Source organism: Lutra lutra, chromosome 7, assembly GCF_902655055.1.
Source record: "Lutra lutra chromosome 7, mLutLut1.2, whole genome shotgun sequence".
Taxonomy (NCBI): Eukaryota; Metazoa; Chordata; class Mammalia; order Carnivora; family Mustelidae; genus Lutra; species Lutra lutra.
The window spans coordinates 87393448-87418440 of record NC_062284.1 but is presented as its reverse complement, the minus strand read 5'-3'; the positions used below and the strand labels follow the sequence as shown (position 1 = coordinate 87418440).

The following is a 24993-nucleotide window of genomic DNA, read 5'->3' as shown; positions in this document are numbered from 1 at the left end:
ATAGGATGTGAGGGAGAGGTGAGGGTTACCTCTTTATTTTAAAAGATGACCAGAAATTTCACACAGTACTCTGCTCATGTACCATTGCCCTGAACATTATGACAAGATCACCCCTAGTTGCACGAGCAACTAGAAAATATAGTCTTTAAGGAGGTGGCCGTGTGTCCTGTTAAAACGTGGATGTAGAGCCGAGGTGAGTGTTCTGTCATTAAAAGAACAATTAGCAGTCTGGCAGAGTATGGTGTCTGAACAAGCCTGTGGAACTGAATTAAATGCTTAGTAGAATCAGCTATAATAGGTTAGAGTACTCAGTCTCCTTCTTTCCTCATAGGCCTGTGAAGCCGCCTTTGACAGGAAATGGGTAGGGGCGCCTGGGTGGCTCAGTGGGTTAAGCCGCTGCCTTCGGCTCAGGTCATGATCTCAGAGTCCTGGGATCGAGCCCCACACTGGGCTCTCTGCTCAGCAGGGAGCCTGCTTCCTCCTCTCTCTCTGCCTGCCTCTCTGCCTGCTTGTGATCTCTCTGTCAAATAAATAGATAAAATCTTTAAAAAAAAAAAAAGGAAGGAAATGGGTATAATATAAAAACATCAGTAATGGTAATTGTAACCACCTCTTGAGGTTATTATGGGGATTAAACCTCAGGTCTCAGATATTCCTCTAGAAAATCTTCCAGGGACCTTTTCCTTCTTTAGATTCCTTATAGCACCTTGTATACTTTTTCAATCATAATATCCACCATGCGGGGCGCCTGGGTGGCTCAGTGGGTTAAGCTGCTGCCTTCGGCTCAGGTCATGATCTCAGGGTCCTGGGATCAAGTCCCGCATCGGGCTCTCTGTTCAGCAGGGAGCCTGCTTCCCTCTCTCTCTCTCTCTCTGCCTGCCTCTCTGTCTACTTGTGATCTCTCTCTGTCAAATAAATAAATAAAATCTTTAAAAAAAATAATATCCATCACTCACCTTTAAAATCACTTTTTTATCTACTTCTGCCATTAGACTACTAAGCTCTGTAAGAACAGGGATTTTGTTTGTTTGTTTGTTTACTCTTGTACCCTAGCTCAGTGCTTGACACATTATATAGACTCAAGCATTAGTTAGCCGACTGAGTCACAGATCGAAATACTAGCCTGGCCCACTAAGGTGCTTGCAGGGGAAGGGGAGACACATTCCTGAGCAGCCAGAGGCAGCAGAAGGGCCCAAGATACATGTTAGACAGAATAGGACGCTGAAAGTTTTTCAAAGAGTACAACACATCCACTTCACAAACTTGATCAGCAGCACCATGAATGTAAATAAGTCCAAAGAAAGAAGTGAATCTTGAAGCTGATTCAAATTAGGAAGAATCAGAAAATCGTTGGGCTCAGTCAGCCATCACAGCTGATTTGCATAGGTGACCCCAGTTCTTTTACTGAGAGCAGACTGAAGGCTAGTTTTATCCCCTCCCTCATCACCTCAGGAAATTCTGGCTCTAGGTGAGCCCCACCACAATTCTAGGAAGAGCTTTGCAATCTTTTCCTTGGGTTTATGAATTATGCAAGACAATCCTAGGATGGGTCTCTGAATGGCTGTGTGTCACTCGGGCAGACTGGTTTTGCATCCTTAAGGAGGGAAAATATGACTGTGAACTGTATTCATAAATATTCAGGAGACACATCGCTGTGGAGCCTGGCTGGCATGGCTGTGGCTTGGCATATGGGCCGTCAGGTATAAAACGAGTGATAGGACACCCATAGTGGGTATTGCTGTGCTGTTCAGTATTTTAAAAAGTTCCTTGCCCCTCAGAGTTCCTAGAGAGGTGAGAGGTCCCACAGACATATTTTCCCATCCCCTTCTCCAACATCAAATAGAACTCCGAGTTTTGAAGAGAAGATGGCAGTTTTATCCCATCCTCTCAGGAACTTCCCATGGGAAGAAATTAACAGGGAGGCAGATTTCAGGGAAACATATGGAGATTTTTACCACCCTCGGAGCTGTCTAAAATGAGAGTAAACTAACTGCCTCATAAATACTGAAATTTGTTTCACTTTCAGCCAGAGAGAAGAAATTAGATCTCAGTTTTCAGCGGTGATTTGGGATGGACGGGACGTGATGACCTCCAAGTTCTATTCTGATTATCCAATTCTATGATGTAACTTTTTCTTGATGACTCAGAATGATCGTACTGTATGTACAATGATGCAGTGAGGTCTCCAGGGTCTGTGGGGGTGAGTTCAGCTACACTTTCCTACAGTGCATTTCTCCAGGCCATGGTGCTTTTGTCCTTGGTTTGTATCTACCCCAGACACTGTCCATCCCCCAGACCAGTCAGCTATCACGCTGCCTATCACCTCCTCATCTGAGCTGAAACCTTTGGCAGACAAGAAGCAAATCTCCTTTTGGTACATAAGACAAGGCTTTTTCTTAAGAATTCCATTCAATGAGGAGGGAGGAGTCAAGATGGCGGAGAAGTAGCAGGCTGAGACTACTTCAGGTAGCGGTAGATCAACTAGATAGCTTATCTAAAGATTGCAAACACCTACAAATCCAACGGGAGATGGAAGAGAAGAGGAACAGCAATTCTAGAAACAGAAAATCAACCACTTTCTGAAAGGTAGGACTGGCAGAGAAGTGAATTCAAAGCGACGGGAAGATAGACCACGGGGGGAGGGGCCGGCTCCCGACAAGTGCGAGGCAACTGACCACAAAATCAGGACTTTTAAAAGTCTGTTCCGTTGAGGGACATCGCTCCAGAGGCTTAACCGGGGTGAAGCCCACGCGGGGTCAGCGTGGCCTCAGGTTCCGCAGGGTCAGAGAAGGATCGGGGGTGTCTGAGTGTCGCAGAGCTTACAGGTATTAGAAGGGGGAAGCCGGCTACAGAGACAGAGCCGAGGAGTGACTCTCAGCTCGGGGTTACCTTGAACCGGTCGCAGGCTCAGTCAGCTCGGAGCGCGGCCGGAGGCCAGGGTGACGGGTGTCATTGGGCGCTGTTCTCTGAGGGCACACTGAGGTCAGGAACATGGCAGGGATGTCCGTTATCACCACTGCTATTCAACATAGTACTAGAAGTCCTAGCCTCAGCAATCAGACAACAAAAGGAAATTAAAGGCATCCAGATCGGCAAAGAAGAAGTCAAACTATCACTCTTTGCAGATGATATGATACTATATGTGGAAAACCCAAAAGACTCCACTCCAAAACTGCTAGAACTTGTACAGGAATTCAGTAAAGTGTCAGGATATAAAATCAATGCACAGCATTTCTCTACACCAACAACAAGACAGAAGAAAGAGAAATTAAGGAGGCAATCCCATTTACATTTGCACCCAAAACTATAAGATACCTAGGAATAAACCTAACCAAAGAGACTAAGAATCTATACACAGAAAACTATAAAGTCCTCATGAAAGAAATTGAGGAAGACACAAAGAAATGGAAAAATGTTCCATGCTCCTGGATTGGAAGAATAAATATTGTGAAAATGTCTATGCTACCTAAAGCAATCTACACATTTAATGCAATTCCTATCAAAGTACCATCCATTTTTTTCAAAGAAATGGAACAAATAATCCTAAAATTTATATGGAACAAAAAAGACCTCAAGTAGCCAAAGGAATATTGAAAAAAAAAGCCAAAGTTGGTGGCATCACAATTCTGGACTTCAAGCTCTATTACAAAGCTGTTATCATCAACACAGCATGGTACTGGCACAAAAATAGACACATAGATCAATGGAACAGAATAGAGAGCCCAGAAATAGACCCTCAACTCTATGGTCAACTAATCTTCAACAGAGCAGGAAAGAATGTCCAATGGAAAAAAGACAGTCTCTTCAATAAATAGTGTTGGGAAAATTGGACAGCCACATGCAGAAAAATGAAATTGGATTATTTCCTTACACCACACACGAAAATAGACTCAAAATGGATGAAGGACCTCAATGTGAGAATGGAATCCATCAAAATCCTTGAGGAGAACACAGACAGAAACCTCTTTGACCTCAGCCAGAGCAACACCTTCCTAGGAACATAGCCAAAGGTAAGGGAAGCAAGGGCAAAAATGAACTATTGGGATTTCCTCAAGATCAAAAGCTTTTGCACAGCAAAGGAAACAGTGAACAAAACCAAAAGACAACTGACAGAATGGGAGAAGATATTTGCAAATGACATATCAGATAAAGGGCTAGTGTCCAAAATCTATAAAGAACTTAGCAAACTCAACACCCAAAGAACAAAGAATCCAATCAAGAAATGGGCAGAAGACATGAACAGACATTTCTGCAAAGAAGACATCCAGATGGCCAACAGACACATGAAAAAGTGCTCCATATCACTCGGCATCAGGGAAATACAAATATACAAATCAAAACCACAATGAGATATCACCTCACACCAGTCAGAATGGCTAAAATAAACAAGTCAGGAAATGACAGATGCTGGTGAGGATGCGGAGAAAGGGGAACCCTCCTACACTGTTTATGGGAATGCAAGCTGGTGCAACCACTCTGGAAAACAGCATGGAGGTTCCTCAAAATGTTGAAAATAGAACTACCCTATGACCCAGCAATTGCACTGCAGGGTATTTACCCTAAAGATACAAACGTAGTGATCCGAAGGGGCACATGCACCCAAATGTTTATAGCAGCAATGTCTACAATAGTCAAACTATGGAAAGAACCTAGATGTCCATCAACAGACGAATGGATAAAGAAGAAGTGGTATATATACACAATGGAATACTATGCAGCCATCAAAAGAAATGAAATCTTGCCATTTGCGACGACGTGGATGGAACTAGAGGGTATCGTGCTTAGCGAAATAAGTCAATCGGAGAAAGATAACTATCATATGATCTCCCTGATATGAGGGAGAGGAGATGCAACATGGAGGGTTAAGGGGGTAGGAGAAGAGTAAATGAAACAAGATGGGATTGGGAGGGAGACAAACCATAAGTGACTCTTAATCTCACAAAACAAACTGAGGGTTGACTGGGGACGGGGGTTGGGGGGTGTGGTTATGGACATTGGGGAGGGTATGTGCTATAGTGAGTGCTGTGAAGTGTGTAAACCTGGCGATTCACAGACCTGTACCCCTGGGGATAAAAATATATTTTATGTTTATAAAAAATAAAATTTAAAAAAGAAAAAACAACAACAAAAAAAACCAAATAATTAAAAAAAAAATAAAAGGAAACAAATATCAGAGATCGGTAAAAAAAAAAAAAAAAAAAAAAAAGAATTCCATTCAATGAACTTTGGTGATACTCAGTGAAGATTTGGTGGATGAAAGATGAGTGATTTCTTAGGAAAGAATGCTACTCTTTATTTACTGCTGTTGAGAAAGAATCTGCCCCAGGCGTTCACCCAAAACCCAAACCACAAAGATTTCTTGACCTTCTCTGAGGAAAACACCTTGCATTCTTGCTGTGGCTGGAAATTTCAACTGTTGTTTCCCTGTCTTCCAAAGGCTTACTGATCAGTGAAGCCTCCATTTAAATATTATCTCCTGTGTGAAACCTTTTTATTATTTTATTATTATTCTTTTTTATTATTTTATTATTAACTACTTCTCTTATGCTCTTTTCAGAATTTTACACATATTTTTATTATATAACTTTTAACATTTTATCATAATTATTTGATCCTGTTTATTTCCCTGGTTAACTCTGAGATTCTTGAGTATAGAGTATCTTAACCCACCCCTGTGTGACGTCTGGCATGTCGTAGATGCTAGATAGACACTGCTAGCTGGATAACCGAGTGAGGGAAATTAATGTGTCCTCTTCCAGCAGAGAAAAGCACATCGCTTTAAGGCATTCATCTCAAGAGGCATTTTGAGAGGCATTTTGCCTACTTTCTAATTCCTAATTCTGTTTTGGATCTAAAAATCTGATGTCTGAAATAATGGGTCATACTATACTATAGTGAGGGTACTTGGAGATACACACACACACCCTCAAGAACTTTTATTCAATTTTAAAATCTTTTGTATTTTGACATATTTTGATAAAACATTTACTATTGCTTTAAGAATCAAATTTCTATAAGATAAATGTGTTGTAACAAAAGCCAATTCTATTACTTTATTTGAAACGCCCAAAGACTTGTACAAGGTGCAGTCTAGAGAGAACTTCATGCTTCAAATTTGAAAAAATATGCAGCTATAGAAGAGACTCATCCACAATGTAATGGGTTGTTGGGCCCATTACTACGTGGACCACCACGTGCACCTGCAGTGAGGGATGCAGAGACTACCTCTTCCCGTCATCCCTGTCATCAAAGCATTTCTAATACAATGGCCAAAAAGCATCCGAAGCCTCAGTTCTTGAAGGACAGGTATGAGTTGGATTGTGTATAGACTTTGATAATGATAAAAAAAAAAAAATGAGAGAATGGGAACTTGAGGCCCAAATCTTAAAAATAAGTATTAGTTTTATTAATTAACTACATCTGCTTCCATGTAATCAATGTAGCTATGTGACTATGAGTTTCTACCATTTTCCTGCCTTACTGATTCACTGCTGGGAATTTTTTGAAACTTGAAGTATTGCTGGCAGTTCCTTCTCAGTGTGTAGGAGAAGCAGATAGAAGTAGCTTTTCGCCGTCATCCCGCCCACCCTGGCTCATGCCTCTATCACCTCTGCCATTTTCCTCAGCCAAGAAAGCTCTGCCCTCTGGACCTTGTCTTAGTATCTGAGGACACTCGTTACTGAAAAGTGATTCCATGTCACTTAGGCCAATGGAAGAATTTGACAAGAAAACAGAACTTTATATAAGCTACTCATTCCTAACCATGGATTTATAGCAACACAAGAAATTTCCACTTATATCAGAGAATCGTTTTCAAAACAAAAACCATTAAAATTTGGTCTGTTCTTTTTAAATTAAACTTTTAGAGCATAATTTAGAAAAAGGAATAGTGGCTTTTTGGATAAGAACAAGACAATTCTAAAGATACTGAAATACTTGTACAGCAACAATGTTCTATAAGAAAAGGAACTTCTTACTACCTTGCCTTTGAGTAATCTCAAGTCATTTGAGATGAAAAGATAATACATTGTATAGATTAAAGATAGTATTTTAAGCTTTTTAATTTGTAAAATGACTTATTAGAAAATTTGTAAATCGATTCATTGGAGCTCAGAATAATTTTTTTTCCAAGTAGGTAATGTTTTCCATGGGCTTGGTCCACAGGTCTACCCACAGAAAAAAATGTTAAAGCTGTAGATGAATCCCACTAGGGACCCAAGTACTGCTAACGTTATGATCCCCTTACACATGTTCATGATAATGTTGCCTTTTTTAAGTGACGTGAAATTTATCTACTTTGAACAATCAAAATAACCCTGGAAATTTTCTGACTGAAAACATTTTAGATAAGTATATCCAAAGGAAAGATGGTTTCTTTTCATTTTTGTGCCACAGCTGTGCTGATGCCTTCAGTAGGGGCTTAGTCAGCCTATGGCGTGATCAAGCACTGAGCACTCGTACATAACAATGTGTTAGATAAAAATGGATTCTCAGTTGCACATCGGGATGCCTGGTGCATCTCTCCTCCACAATGTGAGACAAGGTCTGTTCCAGACTGTGGCCTTGCACATTCCTGAAGGTTCAAGATCTTAGCTGTGTTCCACTGACCTGGAACAGGGGCACCACAGGGAGAGGATCTGAGGGGAGAAGAGAAGCAGCACTGCCATGGGGAGAGAATGACAAAACCCGGAAGGATGGGGTCAGATCATTTTTTACACATGGAACATCCAGACCCTCTAAAGCTCCTTGTCGAGTATTTTTCAGAGATGGCACATTAGAGAGGTTTTCTCTTCCTTAATATTTTCTAGTTTCTCTCCACGGCCCATCTCTCGAATCATGTATTTTCCTTGGTCGCCAATAGATATTTTTTTTTAAAGATTTTATTTATTTATTTGACAGAGAGAGATCACAAGTAGATGGAGAGGCAGGCAGAGAGAGAGAGAGAGGGAAGCAGGCTCCCTGCTGAGCAGAGAGCCCGATGTGGGACTCGATCCCAGGACCCCGAGATCATGACCCGAGCCGAAGGCAGCGGCCCAACCCACTGAGCCACCCAGGCGCCCGTCGCCAATAGATATTAAGCCAAGGTAGAGAAGAAGGAGCAGTAGAAGGAGGGAAGAAGTGAAATTGGGAGAGGATGTCAGACTGAAAGCGGAGTCTATAGCAGGAGGCAAGGAGAATGTTTTGTGATGGTGGAAAAAGAAGTCCCTGGATGATAAGAGAGAATAAGTGAGAGGACTAGGTGATCAGAGATTACCTCTATGGGTACTGCTAGAGTAACTCTCCCTCTACTCTGCAAGGATTAAAGATCAAGGACCATATTCTCAGCACTTAAATGAAGTGATGATCATGTAGGGTTGCATATCTGGGTGAGGGTTGACATCTTTTATCCTGGACACACTAAACTAGAAGCTATGGGATATCGTGCCAGGAGCAGCTGCATCCCAAAGTCAATTCCTAGTCCTGACCCCACTGGACTTATCAGTACCCTGGGACACAAATAATCATTCTTGCAATACTTTGCAATACTTTGTTCACTTCACTTCCAGTATAATTCACATCCTGGGCGTCCTCCTATCCTACTAGCTGCACTTCTCAGTCTTATTTGTTAGTGGTAGGAATACTTAGTTCCTGAACTTCTTACCTATTCATTCACTCTGCTGGTAATTCTGTTCGATCTTGGGCTGATGACACCCAAATGTCTATCGTTAGCCTGTACCTCTTTGAACTTCAGCCCCTTACATCCACCTAGCAACTCAACAGTTGCACTTGGCTATCTAAATAGCATCTCAAATCTCACCAAAACTGAACTCCTGGTCACTCCATACACACCTAAAACCTCCACTTGTAGCAGATGTCCTCATTTCAGTGAATGCCAACTGCATTTCTATTAGGCTATGCTGGGTGATGCTGCAGCTTGCATATTTTGCTGGATTCCAACAACAAAGTTTGTTTCCTGCTGCATATCATCAGTATATCTCTTCGGATATAATCCACATTGGCTTTGCTCCAGAAACCAAACTAGCAGAGCAGCCTTTAGCTGGAGCCTTGCTGGCTTTGTAGCTGAGGAGAAAGTGACACGCATGCCAAACGCTAGCCCTCAAAGCTCCTGCTTACTTATTATCAGTTAAACAAGTCACCTGGCCTCCCAGTTTCAATCAGACAGAGGTGCGGTATTCTTCCATAGGAAGGAACTCTGCATTGAAGGAAACCTAAATACTTGGTAAACAGTAGAACAACCTGCCGTACCACTCCGCCAGTCTCGTAGTTAATCCAGCTAAAACTTGTGGCTCTTCTCTTTTTTCATAAGTCTAGTCCATCAATAAATTAATCAGTCAGTAAACCATTTATCAGTCCCAGCATTCTGGCTCAAACCACCATTTCCAGTCTCTTTACTGGTCTGCCTGCTTCTGCCTTATTGTTCTAGTCTATTCTCCATGTAGTGTCCAAAAGGGATCATTTTAAACCGAAGTCAGATCATTTTAAACCCAAGTTAGATACTATAGGATAATAACATATAGAATAATGTCTGGGCATCTGCTCAAATCCTTCCACTGGATCTCCAACTCAGAGTAAAAGCTAAAATCTTTTGAATAGCCTTTCAAATCTTCCCGAAATATGATCTTCCCATCCATATTGCCTCTCTGACTCCACTGCCCTCTGCATCCTCTCTGCCTTACTCTTCCAACCACATGGACTTTTCTGCCTTCAAATATACTAAGTACATTCCAGCTCCAGGACCTTTGTAGTTGCCATTTCCTCTTCCTGGAACTCACGTCTCCCAGATACCCACATGGCTTACTCCCTTCTCTTCTTCAAGAGCTCACTCAAATGTCACTTTCTCAGTGAGTCTGTACCTGGCCAAGTTACTTAGAATTTCATCCCCAACCCCTTACCATGGCTCTCCTACTTTCCCTTTTTGCTTTACATGTGTCTCTAGCACTCAGACCCATGTAACTTTTTGGTGAATTTTTATTATCTCACTCCACTAGAATACACAGTCCTGGACTGCATGGATTTTTGTCTGTTTTATTCATTACTATAGGACAATAGCATATAGAATAATGTCTGGGCCAGTTGGCACTTCGTAAATATTTATTTAATGAATAAATTAATAAATGACACAAACCATAGAAAGATTTGAGGAACTCAAACATAAAAAATATGTAACTTAAAAGTCTGGAGAAAAATATAGTAAACAATAAATATTGAACAGTCTCTCTCTCGCTCACACACACACACGAGAAACTTTGGGATATCTGCAGCAGACATTCACTGGACTAATGGTTAAGATACCTGAGAGTTAGCCTCAGCCTTGCCCACTAACACCCTGTCTGATTTTGTTTAAGTCTCTGGTTCATTATCAGTGTATTGGGGGTTGGACAAAACTGTACCATCTCTTAAAAGCCCTTATCACTCTTCCACAAGAGGGCTTCCTATTTCTTGGTTGAGCCAACAGAATTTTGCTGGATGATTAAGCAGTCCATAGGCAATGATTTAAAAATGGAGTAGAATGGACTCAGCGACTGGACAGTGGATCCCATTATGAGTCTTTGAAAGGAGGCAAAATCCTAACCTGTAACTGCAGAGCCCCCTGCAGATGTCAAACTGCTATTTCCCTATTTAATAATTTCTACATGTGAAGTTCTATCCCTATTCTAAATATATAGCAGCAGCACAATAAAGCAATATTATTCAAAATGGATTTAAGCAAATAGTCACAATACCCCTAATTTGACCACTAGATTCATTCACTAGAGTACTTTGGCAACTGCTTTAAGCTGATTCCAAAAAAAAAAAAAAAAAAGAAGTTCCTACTCTGGAGATCATTGCACGACTCCAGTATAGTCCAAAATCTTTATTACAAGTTCATCACCTTTTATGAATCACAAAACCCTTCTGAAATTCAAACCAGAATGAGGCACGAGGATGGCTTTCTTTTCTGATGAAATATTATTTCCGTGTTAGCTATGGAAGCTAACATTAACGGAGCATTTCTTTTGTGTAGTTCCATGTCAGCCAGAACCTAATGGACCTCGTGAGATAGGCAGACATTATTTTTACTTCTATTTTGTACATGAGTATTTGAGTCACTTGTTATAAGCAAGTGGCAGAGCTGGGATTTTACCCAAGTCCCTGTGACTAAATATAATTATACAACAGAGGGAAGAAATGCTGGTCATTTTCTTCAGTTCATTTCTTGGTTTGCCACTGATGTTCCATAGCAAGTAAGCTTCTTAGCCCTCAGAACCTTGGAGCCTGACTCTGCTCCCCCACCCCCCTGGCATGCCCTCTACCTGTAGACTTGAGATGTTGCTAAATGATGGGCATTCATTAACTAGTGTGGGCTCCTTAATGACCCATCTCCATTCTCTATTACCTTTTGAGGTACAAAAGTCAATAAAATGTATTCTCCCTTCCCAGAGAGACTGTGAGATATTGAGATCCCTTCATTCTCACAGATTCATAGGAAATCCCTGCCATTTGAAGCAGTTTCCACCAGAGTGGAAATTGGTGTCTCTTGGTTTGGGCCCTTCTGGTACTCCTCTGATTCTTAGGTCAAGAAAGATCTGTTCAAAGGGCTCACTTTTATTACAATTACAAAACACATTACCTGGTTTTGAGACTGGTCTGTGTGACTGAGTTCTGATGTTGGTATGTTAGCAGCCAAGGGGAGACTTCAGATTGGTGAAAGTAAACCTGAAGGTGAACACAGCACAGAGACCTCTGGCACTATCAATTGTCACACTTAAATAATGTCAAAGCAATTCATAAACTGTATTTATAATGTTTAATTCAACATACCTCAGTAAACAGAAATATAACTAAAATTTAGCTATGAAAATCTTTAGTTATATTTAAAAATCTTAAAGTATGTTTCCTTATTTAATGGTAAGACATATGAATCATCATCGTACAAAATTAGTCATGACTGAAAGACTAGCTTTGAATAATTATATTCATGACAAAAATAATGATATTACCATAATATAAATCTGCTCAGTAAAGGGCATGTATTCACATAATTTTATAGAGCAGGGAAATCAGTGTTGCAGTAGATGTTTCTCAGCTACTCCCTCAGAACAGGAATATTATTTTTCTTAAATAACTTCGACATCAGAAGATTCAGACCTAATGATAGCCTTTCACTTTGAATTTTGCTCCCAGGGAAAAAAGTCTCTCAACATGCATTATTTATGTTACCTCAGACATTCAGACATACTTTTACTTTACATTAACAATGGTTAATACAAATAACCGCCACGTTCAGATTGAGATCAGTGCTTGCTTTGATGATTTGCATTGTTTATGTTAAAGGATCATACTAATTTTCAGTAAAATGTTGACATTTGGTCACATCATTCTTATTTGTAGTGGTTTCATGTAATAATGTGTAAGTTACTAATATTAATAGTTTACCCATTTTTTTAAAAGATTTTTATTTATTTATTTGACAGACGGAGATCACAAGTAGGCAGAGAGGCAGGCAGAGAGAGAGGAGGAAGCAGGCTCCCTGTTGAGCAGAGATCCTGACACGGGGCTCAATCCTAGGACTCTGGGATCATGACCTGAGCCAAAGGCAGAGGCTTTAACCCACTGGCCACCCAGGTGCCCCCAGTTTACCCATTTTTAAAGTTTAATTAGAATACCATGGGATGTACATAGGATACGAAAACACGCTAAAGCATGCATATACAGTGTTGTGATTTTTGGAGTCAGAGAAACCTGTATGAAAATCCTTTAGACAACACCAATTTGCTGAATGAACTCATAGAGCCTGGTAGTCATTGTAAAATATAAACACTGGTCTCACATCTCTAGGGCACAGAGTAAGGTCAACTGTCAATGAGGTCAGCACAGGTCCTCTTGCTCAGAATCCTTTTCATAACAAGAATTTTAGGAGGACTCTCTTCCTTCTTTACCAAGTCATTTTTTATTGGTTTCTAACCTCTTTTTGAGTCTATTTCGGCACCAACAGTACAATAATACTGATGAAATGTGAAGAGATTGTGCATCCTTCTGCTTGAAATCCATCCATCCATTCATCATGTATCTAGTTAGTCTTTATCATATTATCTTTGGCCATTTCAATGGTTTGATTTATCGTTCAGCTGCATAGTTTGATATTATTTAATATCTTATATATTCAAGGAGAAGTACAATTCATAAGATAAGGAGAGAATTAAAAATTAAAAAGACATTTTTCCATTCTTTACAATTTAAAGAAAAACTATATTGGATGAGAAAGCTTGCACCTGCATTAATCATTTTGTGGTATTCAAGTTTTTAGATTTAGATATAACTATCTAAAATTAAATAAGCCCATGCCTGCATCATAATTTTTTAAAATACAACACAAGTCATTTCAAAATGGACCTTTTGCCCATCATGTACTAGTAATTCTGGTTTTATCATATTATAAAAAGTCCACATATGATGAGATATTCCTGTAGTAGTTCTGACATGGACACAGATGCTTAATGTTTGTTAGATTGTCCATGCACTTGTTTGTCACTACAAAAGACTGTGCTGGAGTCTCTAGTATGATCTTTATTCTCTCATTCCAGTGTTAAGAGGTTTGCTCATATGTCCTAGACCTAGTCTCAAGGGAGCCAGGACCCTGGATTAACAAAATCACTAAAAGGAAGCATATGCTTTGGATTTCAACATATAATGCCAAGCAAATTTAGAAAACAATGCACTAAAAACTATTTTGCACTGTGATAAAATTAAAAAAACACACACACAAGAAAAAAAAAAAACAACCTTTAGAGCAATCAGATTCTCACATCCTCAGTGCACTTAAAACATACATAAAAATTAATTTATTCTCTTATCCTTTTCACCAAAGAAGCTGTTTCCAAGAAGTTATTTATTTTACCATAAACTCCAACAAAATATGCAGACTTTAAACAATCCAATAATGTTTACTTCAGAAAGTAATACAAGACTGAATTCTGGAGAAGGATCCCAGAGCATATTCCCCAGGATAGAGCTTAGTTTCCTCCTACCCAGCTGATAACAAGAACTGGGTCCAAGGCCCCCTGATGGGCACTGTTATGGAGATGTGTCTTCCCTCTTTCCATGCTCTTCTTTCTTCCTCAGTAACGTTACTCACCCCTCTTGCTGCAGAATCGTGCTAGGATAGAATCACATAGATTCGGATACAAACAACTCACCAAAGAGTTGAATTTCTTGAGTTTGCCAGAGATGTGCCCCTTAATAAGAGAACATAAATCTTAAAAACAGAGCTTTTCAAACACAGTAAACTCCCAGAAACATCTGGAATCCTTGTGAAAAAATACACACTCCAAAACCCCTCTCTTGAAGATTTTGATTGAGCAGAACTTGGGTGGGGTCAAGGAACTCAGGTGACTGAAAATTCACCAAACTCTGAACACATTGACCTAAAGAATGACTCTTTAATTGTAGACTTCAGGCTTCACTGAGTAAGTCAAAGGTTTTTTTCTGACAAAGCTGTTATCAGGTAGTGGTGATGGTTTTAAAATTGTTTCCTCCAGGGAATCTGGGAACTAGACTAGCATGTTTTGCAATTTCAATACAAAATAACTACAACTGATCATCTGGCTTTCAAAAGATCTGGCTTCCAGTTTCCTACTTTAGCCAGTTTTGTAATCAGCAGATAATAAATGGTCGACCTTTCACAGAAAGCTAGTAGTTCCTGCCCCTTAAAATTAAATGTAGCTACGAGCATTAAAATAACTTCTATTTAAGACCATTTTATATACCAGTTAGAAGCTAGCCCCTGGTGTTTAATAAAACATTTCAAAAGAAACCTGTGCTGGAATTCAACATCTTAATTTCCAAAATAGAGAATAAGGATGGAAATAAAAATGATGATTCTAGAAGCAAATTGAGTGTGACATAGAACAATGTAGAGTCAGGAAATAATAGCTGGGAAGGATTTTTACTAAAGAACTTTGGCTTATTTTCCTGTTCTGAAATTTGGGACAATGGATTTAACCTTCGTGTCATGAACTGTAGGTGACAGAGTGACTTTCCCTTCAACATTCATCAAATATTAAATGAGTTTGGCCTTGTGTGAGACCCAGGGAGTTGTGTATAAGAGGACTATTCCATTTTGCATTCATAGTTTTAAGAACTTTAAAGAAATAAGTGGTAAAGAAAATCCAAAAATGGCATGTCATTATTTCTTTTGTTTACATGTTCCAAGAAATTTAGAATTAGAAAATACATCCCATTCAACTCTCCTACAAGAGAAATAGCTTAGTAGGATTGTGCAGTTTTATTATTCGTTATTATTGTTGTTTTATGAGCATAAACTTCATCATGGGAATAAAATAACATACAGATTGTTCTTTAATATAACCAAAGATGTATTTGTTCTGAACTGGCTGCCAATTAACTTTGTGAGCTTGGGCAAGTGGCTTTGCCTCTCTAGATTATAGCTTCCTTGTCTATGAAATGAAACGGTCAGATTAAACTATTTTTAATGTCCCTTTTGGCCATAACATGATGTAAAAGAGTATCTTGACCTGACTCCTGGTATGGTCAGGATGGTTGGGGTGCCTAGGTGGTTCAGTCAGTTAAGCATCTACCTTTAGCTCAGGTCCTGATCTCAGGGTCCTGGTATGGAGCCCCGCATCAGGCTCCCTACTCAGTGAGGAGTCTGATTCTCCCTCTCTCCCTGCTGCTCCCACATGCTGCATGCACACATGCTCTCACTTTCTCTCTCTCTCTCTCTCAAATAAATAAATAAAATCTTAAAGGAAGAAAAGATGGTCAACAGTGAGTGTTGTTTATAGAAGTTGCATGAAGAAGAGTTTATGCATCATACCCAAATGCACTACATTACCTGGCTGGGTAACATTTTACAACAGGTTTAGGGGCAATGGCAAACACTTTGCAGCACTCAACTTAGCTCATTTAAACCTCACAACAAAATTAGAAAGTAGATGCTGTTAATATTGTCCTTTCCATTTTATAATTAAAGACTTTGAAGTGCAGAGAGGTTATGCAGCAAACCCCGAGTCACCAGCTAGTAAGTGGCATAGCTAAGATTTGGATCCAGACAGCTAGTTTCTAGAGAATGTGTGCACTTACCTTCTATTCTGTATTACTTCTCTGCTAGATTGTATGAAGAACACGTGTAGATCTCATTGCTAAAGCTGCGCTGAGAGTGTGCTACGGCTGGGACTGGCTGAGACATTGATGTGGGATCAATACCTTTATTGAGAAGATAAACCAGGGTTACTAATCAGATCTGAAGAAACAGAAGTGCAAAGTCTGTTACAGTAAACCAAACTGACAGTGACACCGGGCACGGCCACACTGCGGCCAGACAGCTGTCAGGGGCCCTGTCCAGCCTGTGAATAGCAAGACGCTGATCCCTCCAACCAATTCTGATGATGCCTCCAATCTCATATCCCTCCCGAATACATGGCTGCATTTGTAAAATAGACCAAGACCATGGAAAATGCTGTCACTCTGACTAACTTATAAACCAAACACAGTATGTTTATGATTACTTTTTTACTTTTTTCAAAGGCTCAGGCTAATTTATGTAACAGCATTGACAGTGAGCAGCCCAGTATTGGGCTCACTTCTTGGAATTCTTTTCATGTTTCACTATGAAATATATTTGAAGCTTACTTTTGGATTCTGTGTGTCCATATTTAATGCTAAGGGTCTTTCTCTTTTTTTTTCCAATGATTTTTATTAGGAATGAGTGTTCAATTTCACTGAATATTCTTTTTGGCAGTTATCAATGTTGATATATTTTTCTTTATTACTTTAATATTAATATTTAATGAGCATTTCTACTATGGAGACATACTTACATTTCACAACAGACCACGTAGGGCTGCTTTAAAATACACACTAAAGAATATTATTACAGTTTTGTAAATACAAAAAAAAAATTAACTTAATCCTACCCAACAAAATTGTACTAAGCTACAGTACAGCAGAAACCAATGAGGCGAATTTAGAATCATCTGGAAAAGGAATACCAGTACATACACCTTTCTTCCTCTGTCACAGGTTCATTTCTCAGTAAGTATCTCCCTAATCACCAACTGTACCTAAATTCAAAATAAAATAAAATGAATAAGTTTGCTCTTCGGAGACCTTAACTAACAGAACATCAGTTTAGAAGGTTGCCTCTCTACACGGGAAGATTCAAGATGTGAAAAGGGAGAGCTCATAACTATAAAGCCTCATTTTTTAAGAGAGATTAGACTGGTGTAAAGGAGAAAACTAGGTTCCCCCTCAGTTCAGCATTATGTTTTTTGTGAAATGAATTCCTTTCTTAAAGCTTCTTTGCTCCCAGAAAACGGGTGAAATATGGAAGCTGTTGGCTCTGGGCAAGGTTCAAATTCTCATCGGGGCCCCTGGGTGGCTCAGTTGGTTAAGCATCTGCCTTCAGCTCAGGTCATGATCCGGGGGTCCTGGGATCGATCCCCTCATTGGGCTCTCTGCTCAGTGGGGGGCCTGCTTTTGCCTCCTCTGCTGTCCCCCTGCTTGTGATCACCTTCACCCTCTCTCCTGCTCTCTGTCAAATAAATATATAAAATCTTTAAAAAAAATACTGGATTCTTGTCTTTTCTTTTTATGGTTTCCAGAGCCTGGACACAGCAGACAGCAGAATGGAGGTACTTGCTTTCTTTATGGAAGATTAAGTGATTTTTAATGATTTAGAAGTTGGAATGCTTCCTCCGAGAACTCGAGGCCTGGCTATAAGACAAGCTGTACCTCCTTCATAAACAGAGAGCAGAGCACTCAGCTCAAAAATACGGGTTTAGGACTTAGAAGACTGGTTCTGCTGCTAACTAGCTATGGGGCTTCGGGTAAGTCACCTAACCTCTCAAGGCCCTCAGTGTCTTCATCTGTTAAACGGAGATAATAATACACGCACCCCAGGGTGAGGCAGACAATGTGAAGTACCTAGCTCCATGCCTAGTACATAGTAAAGTACTCAGTAAATGTTAGCTAGATACATACACATAGTCACACGTGCATACATTATGAAATATTTGCAAAGCTTCAGTAAACAACCAGAAATGTCTTGCTGAGTTCTGTCGTTCCAAGGATACAGTCAGATAAGTGCCAGGAGACACAAGATAGGTTGTAAAGCCAACTCTCCCGGCTCATCCAGCCACTGTGGGCCAAGCACAACAGGACCTAAAAGCTTCAACACCAGAAGAATGATTCTTGTTATGAAGATTTGCCAAAGGGCATATCTTCCCCAGTGAACCTTTACAGTACAGAGGTCTCCCTCATAGGAGAACCTGATTTCTTTCTGGTTTAGAAACCAATTAGAAATCTTTGCCACAAGAAAGAGCACATAGAAAGGGAGGAGAAAATTCACAAATAATCTACCCCACAAAAATTCAAATATTACTATATTTAAAATGAAGGGTTGATCTAATCATTAACTGATGGAATTAAGTATTATCACTAAGCTATGTATTGATAAAATTAAATATTGATAAAAAATGATTCCAAGAATTAATTTCACTGATGGGTGACAGACTAGGAAGGCAGCCTGGTCTGTGGTGGACTTCATTCTTGTTTTCACCTTTCTGAGTCTGGAAACTTCAGAGGTATTTCTAATCTCGTTGTGACACCTCAGGAAAGGCATCCATTTCCTTAGGCCTACTTTGCTTCCACCTGTGAGAACTGGGTGGAGAGAGGCAAAATCTCCCTGGCAGCTCTAGAATTCTCAGATTCCAGGTCCTGCAGGGTCATCCCACTGGGCAGCTTCAGACAGGAAGTTCCTTTGAAGCTGTGCAAGCCAGCCGACCAGACTCTCGGAGAGCCAGAATGAGCCCTGCGGACATCAGCCAGCTTTGAGGCTATGGCTATGGCTCTGGCCATGTTCCCTGCCCCTTGGTGCACTCATCCAGAGGGAAGAGGTGACCAAATTCCTTCCCAGGGCTCCTGTGAGTCTTTGCATTTCCACACGGATGGCCCAAAGCGCTTGCCTTTGGAAAAAAAAAATTGCAGTTAGGTTCCATTTGGAAACACCAAATTAGAATTAAAATGAATATTAAGAACCAGCATCTGTGAATCTTTTCTTAATGGATGTATAACTGGGTTGAAAGTTTCTGGCACATTTAGACTGCGTACTAAGTCACCCGACCATCTGGCTGGAGGACAGTTATGCAAAGAGCTGCTCCCCACCTGGGCACGCAGAGCATTTATACTAACATCCTGCTGGGAAGGCGCATACATAAACAGACACTAGGATGGGTCCAAGGTCAAAAGTCAAAGAGATTTGAAAAACACTTGGGTTGTGAGAACAATAGCATAAAACTTGTTTCCAGTGAAAATTATGCTTGCGAATCAGCAAGGTTGAGGTAAAGAGAAGTTAAACAGCTGTGGGAGGAAGGTACCTAGAGTAGACCTCGGTAAGAAAGTCTTTAGTGTAGACTTAACAGCATAACTATACTCATAATTTAACTGTCCTTTCAAAAACCCATCTCCCTACAGAACTGCGGGTAAGAGAGAACTGAAAATGTTCCTGATACCGGATAGGATCCTATTAACATAGCTGGTCACCATCACTTGGGTTCTGCTTTTTTGTCAGTTGCCCTTTTGAAAATGTCTGTTTGCCTTAAAAACGTAGCCCTTGATATATAGTCCTCATATATTTGTGTTTCAGAGATAACTCACACATTTAAGTTTGATTACTTTTCCTTAATTAAATATAGATTTCCACGGCTCCCAAGTGTCTGGAATAAATCCGATAAAAACAAGATTCCCCGCCCCCTGTGCCAGGCTGAGCGCAGGCCGGTTTTGCATTGCTTATATTAGCAGGACAAGCCGCTGGAAGGTAGCTTTCCTACCACACACCCAGTCTGTGCACAGGGAAGCCCCTCCTTCTGTGATTTCCTCCCCTTGCTCACTGATTCCTTTAACAGGAAACACAAGTAGACATATGACTTAAATTCAGGTATCGTTGGGAGAGGGGATGTGTTCAATGGGATTCTAAGGTTCAAAGGACCGGAGAACTAATCCCCTCTTCCATGATTTTAACCTTTGTTGAGTATTTCTAGATCATCCTAAAAATGAAACAAACAAACAAAAAAAGCTAACTTCTCAGAATACTAGAAATGTGTGATGTTGTGTTCAACTTTTCAATATTTTAGAGTCCATGAGTAGGTGGGGAAACATGCCCTCTGTCACGGTCTCAGCTCTTATACCTTCTGGGAACACAGATTCCCATCAGCTTCCAGGCTGTGGCTCAACCCACATGCCGCTCAACAGAACAGCTACTATTTATATGATCACCTGCGAATGTCAGGCATGGGTTTTTTTTTTTTAATCATTCTTCACACATTGTCTCATTTAATCTTTATAACACCTCTGCAAGGAAGGCATGAAGGAATATTTCCTATTTTAAAAACAAGGAAAATGGGGCGCCTGGGTGGCTCAGTGGGTTAAAGCCTCTGCCTTCAGCTCGGGTCATGATCTCAGGGTCCTGGGATCGAGCCCCGCATCGGGCTCTCTGCTTGGCAGGGAGCCTGCTTCCCCCTCTCTCTCTGCCTTCCTCTCTGCCTACTTGTGATCTCTCTCTCTCTCTCTCTCTGTCAAATAAATTAAAAAAAAAAATCTTAAAAAAAAAAAAAAGAACAAGGAAAATGAAGCTGTGTTTGTCTGGGGTTTCCAAGAAATAGATTCCTAGTTGGGATTCAAATTTGAAGGATCTTATTAGGGAAGATGCCTGCATGAGAGTAAATAGGAGGAGAGATGGGATGTTGGAAGAGGTGCCAGACCATGAGTCAAATCTGCCCTTGGGTGAAGGAGAGAGGGAGAAAGCATCCCGGAGCCCTGTAGTGTCTAAAAAGTTCCCCAACTTCGTCAGAGAGTCCTTGAGCTAAGAATGGTCGCCCAGGGAGTTCCTTGAGCCAAGCTCACTAAGGTGTCCCTTCATCTCCCCGGGATGGGTCTGTGTGAGGAGCCGTGTGATGGATTTCAGTGGCTGGGGCTCTGAGTCCATCCTTCTCCATGAGGTAGGATGTCTACAGGCTCATTCTCATGACTCCCCAATAGACTCAGTCAGCCTACTTCACTCTGGATCTCACAGCCAGCTGCTGGCAGAGGAATAAGACTTGGCAGTCTAGGCCTTATCCCCACATCCAGACATGTGTGATTTGAAGCCTAGAGGTGCCCACCCTGGGCTCAGACCTCTTCCATGTTCTCTGACTCACCCCAGCTTGCAAAGGCAGGCCAAATGCAGCTGCGGGGCCCCAGGGGGCCAGAGCGAGCCCCTGTCAGGGGTTGCATTTTGCTACCCAGAGCACTGCTCTCCCACCGCTTCAATAATTTGTTATAAAACAAACAAAGTCACCGGGGGAATTGCTGCCAGTGGATAATGGCCTCCTGCTTTGCAATTAAGTGCTGACATTCAGCTTTGCCTCACCAGCCACAGTATATTGCTGCTTCTGTCCCAATGTTCTCACCCACGAGCGTTTTCTGCTAATCAAATTTATTATCCTATATAGCAGATCTCGATGTTCGTTTCCTTTTCAGCTTGGTGGTAATGGCTTAGAGAACATAATTTTTAAGCTACCTGTTCTTTTCAAACCAGCATTCATGTGGCCCACAAAGAAACAAAAATAGGTGTAAGTATTAAAGCACAAAAGCTCCAAAAGTTAATGTTGGTAAGAAATTGGGATTCAGTCCTAGGGATTCAGGCACAAGACAAGCTATTCAAGTGGATAAGGAAGTGCAGACTCGTGAAAGTCCTTTTAATACCATGCTGAAATTATTCCCTACTGACCACTTGGCTCAGGTTCAAGTTCATAAACCTTGCCTGGGCTCTGACCTGTGGGATGCGTTTCAGGATCTCCCCGTTCAGACCTAACAGCACCTTCTGGTTCTGCAGTCAGGTTTCAATGCTTTTATCCAGGAAGAGTATTTCACGTACCACCTATACTTCCCTGGTAGGTTCAGATCGTTAAAATACTAGTTACCCAAGAGGTGTGGCTGCTTCCTCAGCAGCCCAGGGGCTGAGAACTGCTCCCAGCTCTGAAAACCACACACATCTTCCCCTGGGAAGAAGGGATAGATATCATGCAGTACTTCCCACAGTTAGAAGGGGTGTTTGAAGTGCCTGTCCAAGAGCGAGGACGATGAGTTTCTGAGGTCTCAGTTCTCTCATCTGTTACCTGAGGGCAGTGCACCAGGTGATCACATGAACCTTTTAGACTGTGATGCTGTGAGAACCAGGAGGTCTTAAGCATAGGCATCAGGAACCTTCTATTTTCCTTCATTTCTCCACATCAGTCCCCTTACCCCTAGTAACAGTCCTTCTTCACTGCTCCCCCTTTCCCTACTTGTTTTGGGTCCAGCCCTGGCATCTGCTATCCCCAGTCTACAATCATCCTTTCCTACCCCACCTTCTCATGCCACCCTGTTTTCCTCTCTCTCACTTTGCTACCCTGTAAACCAAATTCACCTCCACCCACCAGCCTGCCCCGGAGATCCATTTTGTTATTGCATTCTGTCTTCTTTGATGGAGCAAAACATAAGAAATTTGCTGTACAATTAAAGAGAAACTTAACAGGTTATGTTATATTCACACTAAATTAGAAAAGACAAAGAGACTTCTTTCCTGAGCACAAGGGAGAAGTATATGTGTGGCAGAGTAGGGGATGAGGAGGAAAGGAACAGTCATTCATTGAGTGTCAAGTGTTGCCAGGAAATACACGAGGTGTTCTGCTTTTTAATAAATTATTATATTGTTCTCTTAGATTTCAAAAATAACTTGTACCTCTTACACCACACAAACACAATCAGATGTATAAAATAAGTTCTACTGTATCCTCACTCTCCCCCACCTCCCTCTTTTCCTAAGATCAACCACAAAGATTTCGTTATGTATTGATTTAACAAATATTTACTGAGTGTTACCCTTCATCAGGACCTTTCATGATGTAGGTGTTTTGTTTTTTTGTTTTTGTTTTTGTTTTTCTTCTTCTTCTTTTTTTTTTTTTTGGTATGAACTAAACAGACAAAAATCTGCTTTCCTTGAGTTTACATTCTAGTGGAGGAAGACAAGCAATTCAAAACTAAGTAAAATGAATATTATATCAGAGACGATAAGTGCTATGGACAAAAGTAGAACAGGGAAAGGGATAAAAGGGACTAAATCAGGGGTCTGGGGCAAGTGAACAATTTTGAGTAGTAGCATCAGGAAACACCTTGCTGAGAACACCCTGAATGAATACAGAAAGTTAGTGTAGTAAGTAAATATATCTTTCTCTAATTTTCTCTGTGCTCATATAAATATTCCAACCATAAATGCATGCATATGGTTTGTCTGAATGCTTCTTACATAATGGAATTCTATTATACACATTACTTTGCAACTTGCTTTTTCCACCAAAAAGTAAATTATTTATTTTATATAGATCAATACATATAGATCTAGTTCACTCTTTTTAATAACTACATACTTTTCCATAGTATGTGTGTACGATAATATACACAAATGTTCCTCTATTGATGGAATTCCAATTATTTGTTTTCCACATTCTGTTTTATTCTCTTTGGAAATAAAAGTAATGCTGTAAGGTTTTCTAGGCTTTATTTGTTCATGCCAAAGTTCTAGATATTTTAAATATTCTTTTATTCAGAACAATTTAACCAGGAGCTAGATTTATTATTTCTTTTTCAAGAAGCAAAGAAGTAGAATTTCAGAATAGTTAAGTTGGTCTGCACTTGGCTGTTTAGCTATTAAATGGAAAAACAAAGATTTCACCTCAAGACAGTATGGTGTCAAAAATACATGCTCTTTCCAAAGCCACACTGCATCTCAGAGCTGAGGACGGAGCAGTAGTATCATCCCCAGGAGAGTGGGAAGAGCAAAAGCAATAGAGTTAGTTTTTCATAGCACTGAATTTATTCAACGTAAGAACTGCCATTTATTTTGAGATTATGTCCTTCCTGTGTTTTTGGCATTAAATTCACTTGCTTTAATGAAATAAGGTGATAGCAGATGGTGGACGATACTGTCAAATGAGTTTACTTGGAAAAGAAAAACTTCTCAGTCTTAGTTTGAATCCCCAAATATACCTATTTTAATGTTTCATGAACCCCTGGAACCACTGGAGTAGAGTATGGTATGAAAGTTCCCTGGTCTACACAGCAAAAGACCTGAGCCCCACCTGACTTATGCCTCTGCTTCTAGACCTCAAAACACAATTTTCCAGATTGTGGAAACTGAGATTATAATACTTCTCAACTTCTTACATGTAGAGTGTTTTTATTTTGCTTAAAGATAAGCTTGTGCCTACCCACAGATAATACTGGGAAACAAAAGATGAAGCCAAACCCTTTGGATGACAATGAAATTTCCAAGTTTGGGAAAAAATTGAAGCTGAGTAACATTTGGAGTCAAAGACTAAGCAACTCGAGTTTTAAATAATAATGTAGAAAACATTTATTGAGAGTTTATTTTATTGTCAAATGTATATTCTGTTCAATATGTTTAGAAAACTTTCTCCTTATCTAATCATTTGACTGAGCTAAGATTTTGTGAACTCTATATTTTTGAACTTGACTTTTAGTATTAGATAAAATATTGACCCTCGTGGTATCCCTAAACTGAAGGAAACATCTCTCCAGAATTTTAGAAATCAGAGTCACGCACATGCTCAAAGAAATGAACTCTCAAAGTGAGAGTATTTGAAATTGAGATGTGAAATGAAGAAAGCATAAGAAAAAACAATTTCTTGTCCACAATAGCCAAACTATGGAAAGAGCCTAGATGTCCATCATATATATTATAATATATATAATATATAATATTATATATTATATACATTATATATATAATGGAATACTATATATATATATATATATATATATATATATATATATATAATGGAATACTATGCAGCCATCAAAACCCCTAAATCTTGCCATTTGCAATAAAGTAGATGGAACTAGAGGGTATTACGCCAAGTAAAATAAGTCAACCAGAGAAAGACAATTATCATATGA

The 24993-nt window shown here is 40.1% G+C and overlaps 1 long non-coding RNA gene across 1 annotated transcript; it reads left to right on the top strand.

The window, feature by feature from the left end:
- The first annotated feature begins 2176 nt into the window (after nucleotides 1–2176).
- Nucleotides 2177–17812, top strand: LOC125105018 (uncharacterized). Its single transcript, XR_007128785.1, has 3 exons — nucleotides 2177–2260; nucleotides 16112–16492; nucleotides 17604–17812. It is a non-coding gene; the product is annotated as an uncharacterized LOC125105018 (long non-coding RNA).
- The last annotated feature ends 7181 nt before the right edge of the window (nucleotides 17813–24993 follow it).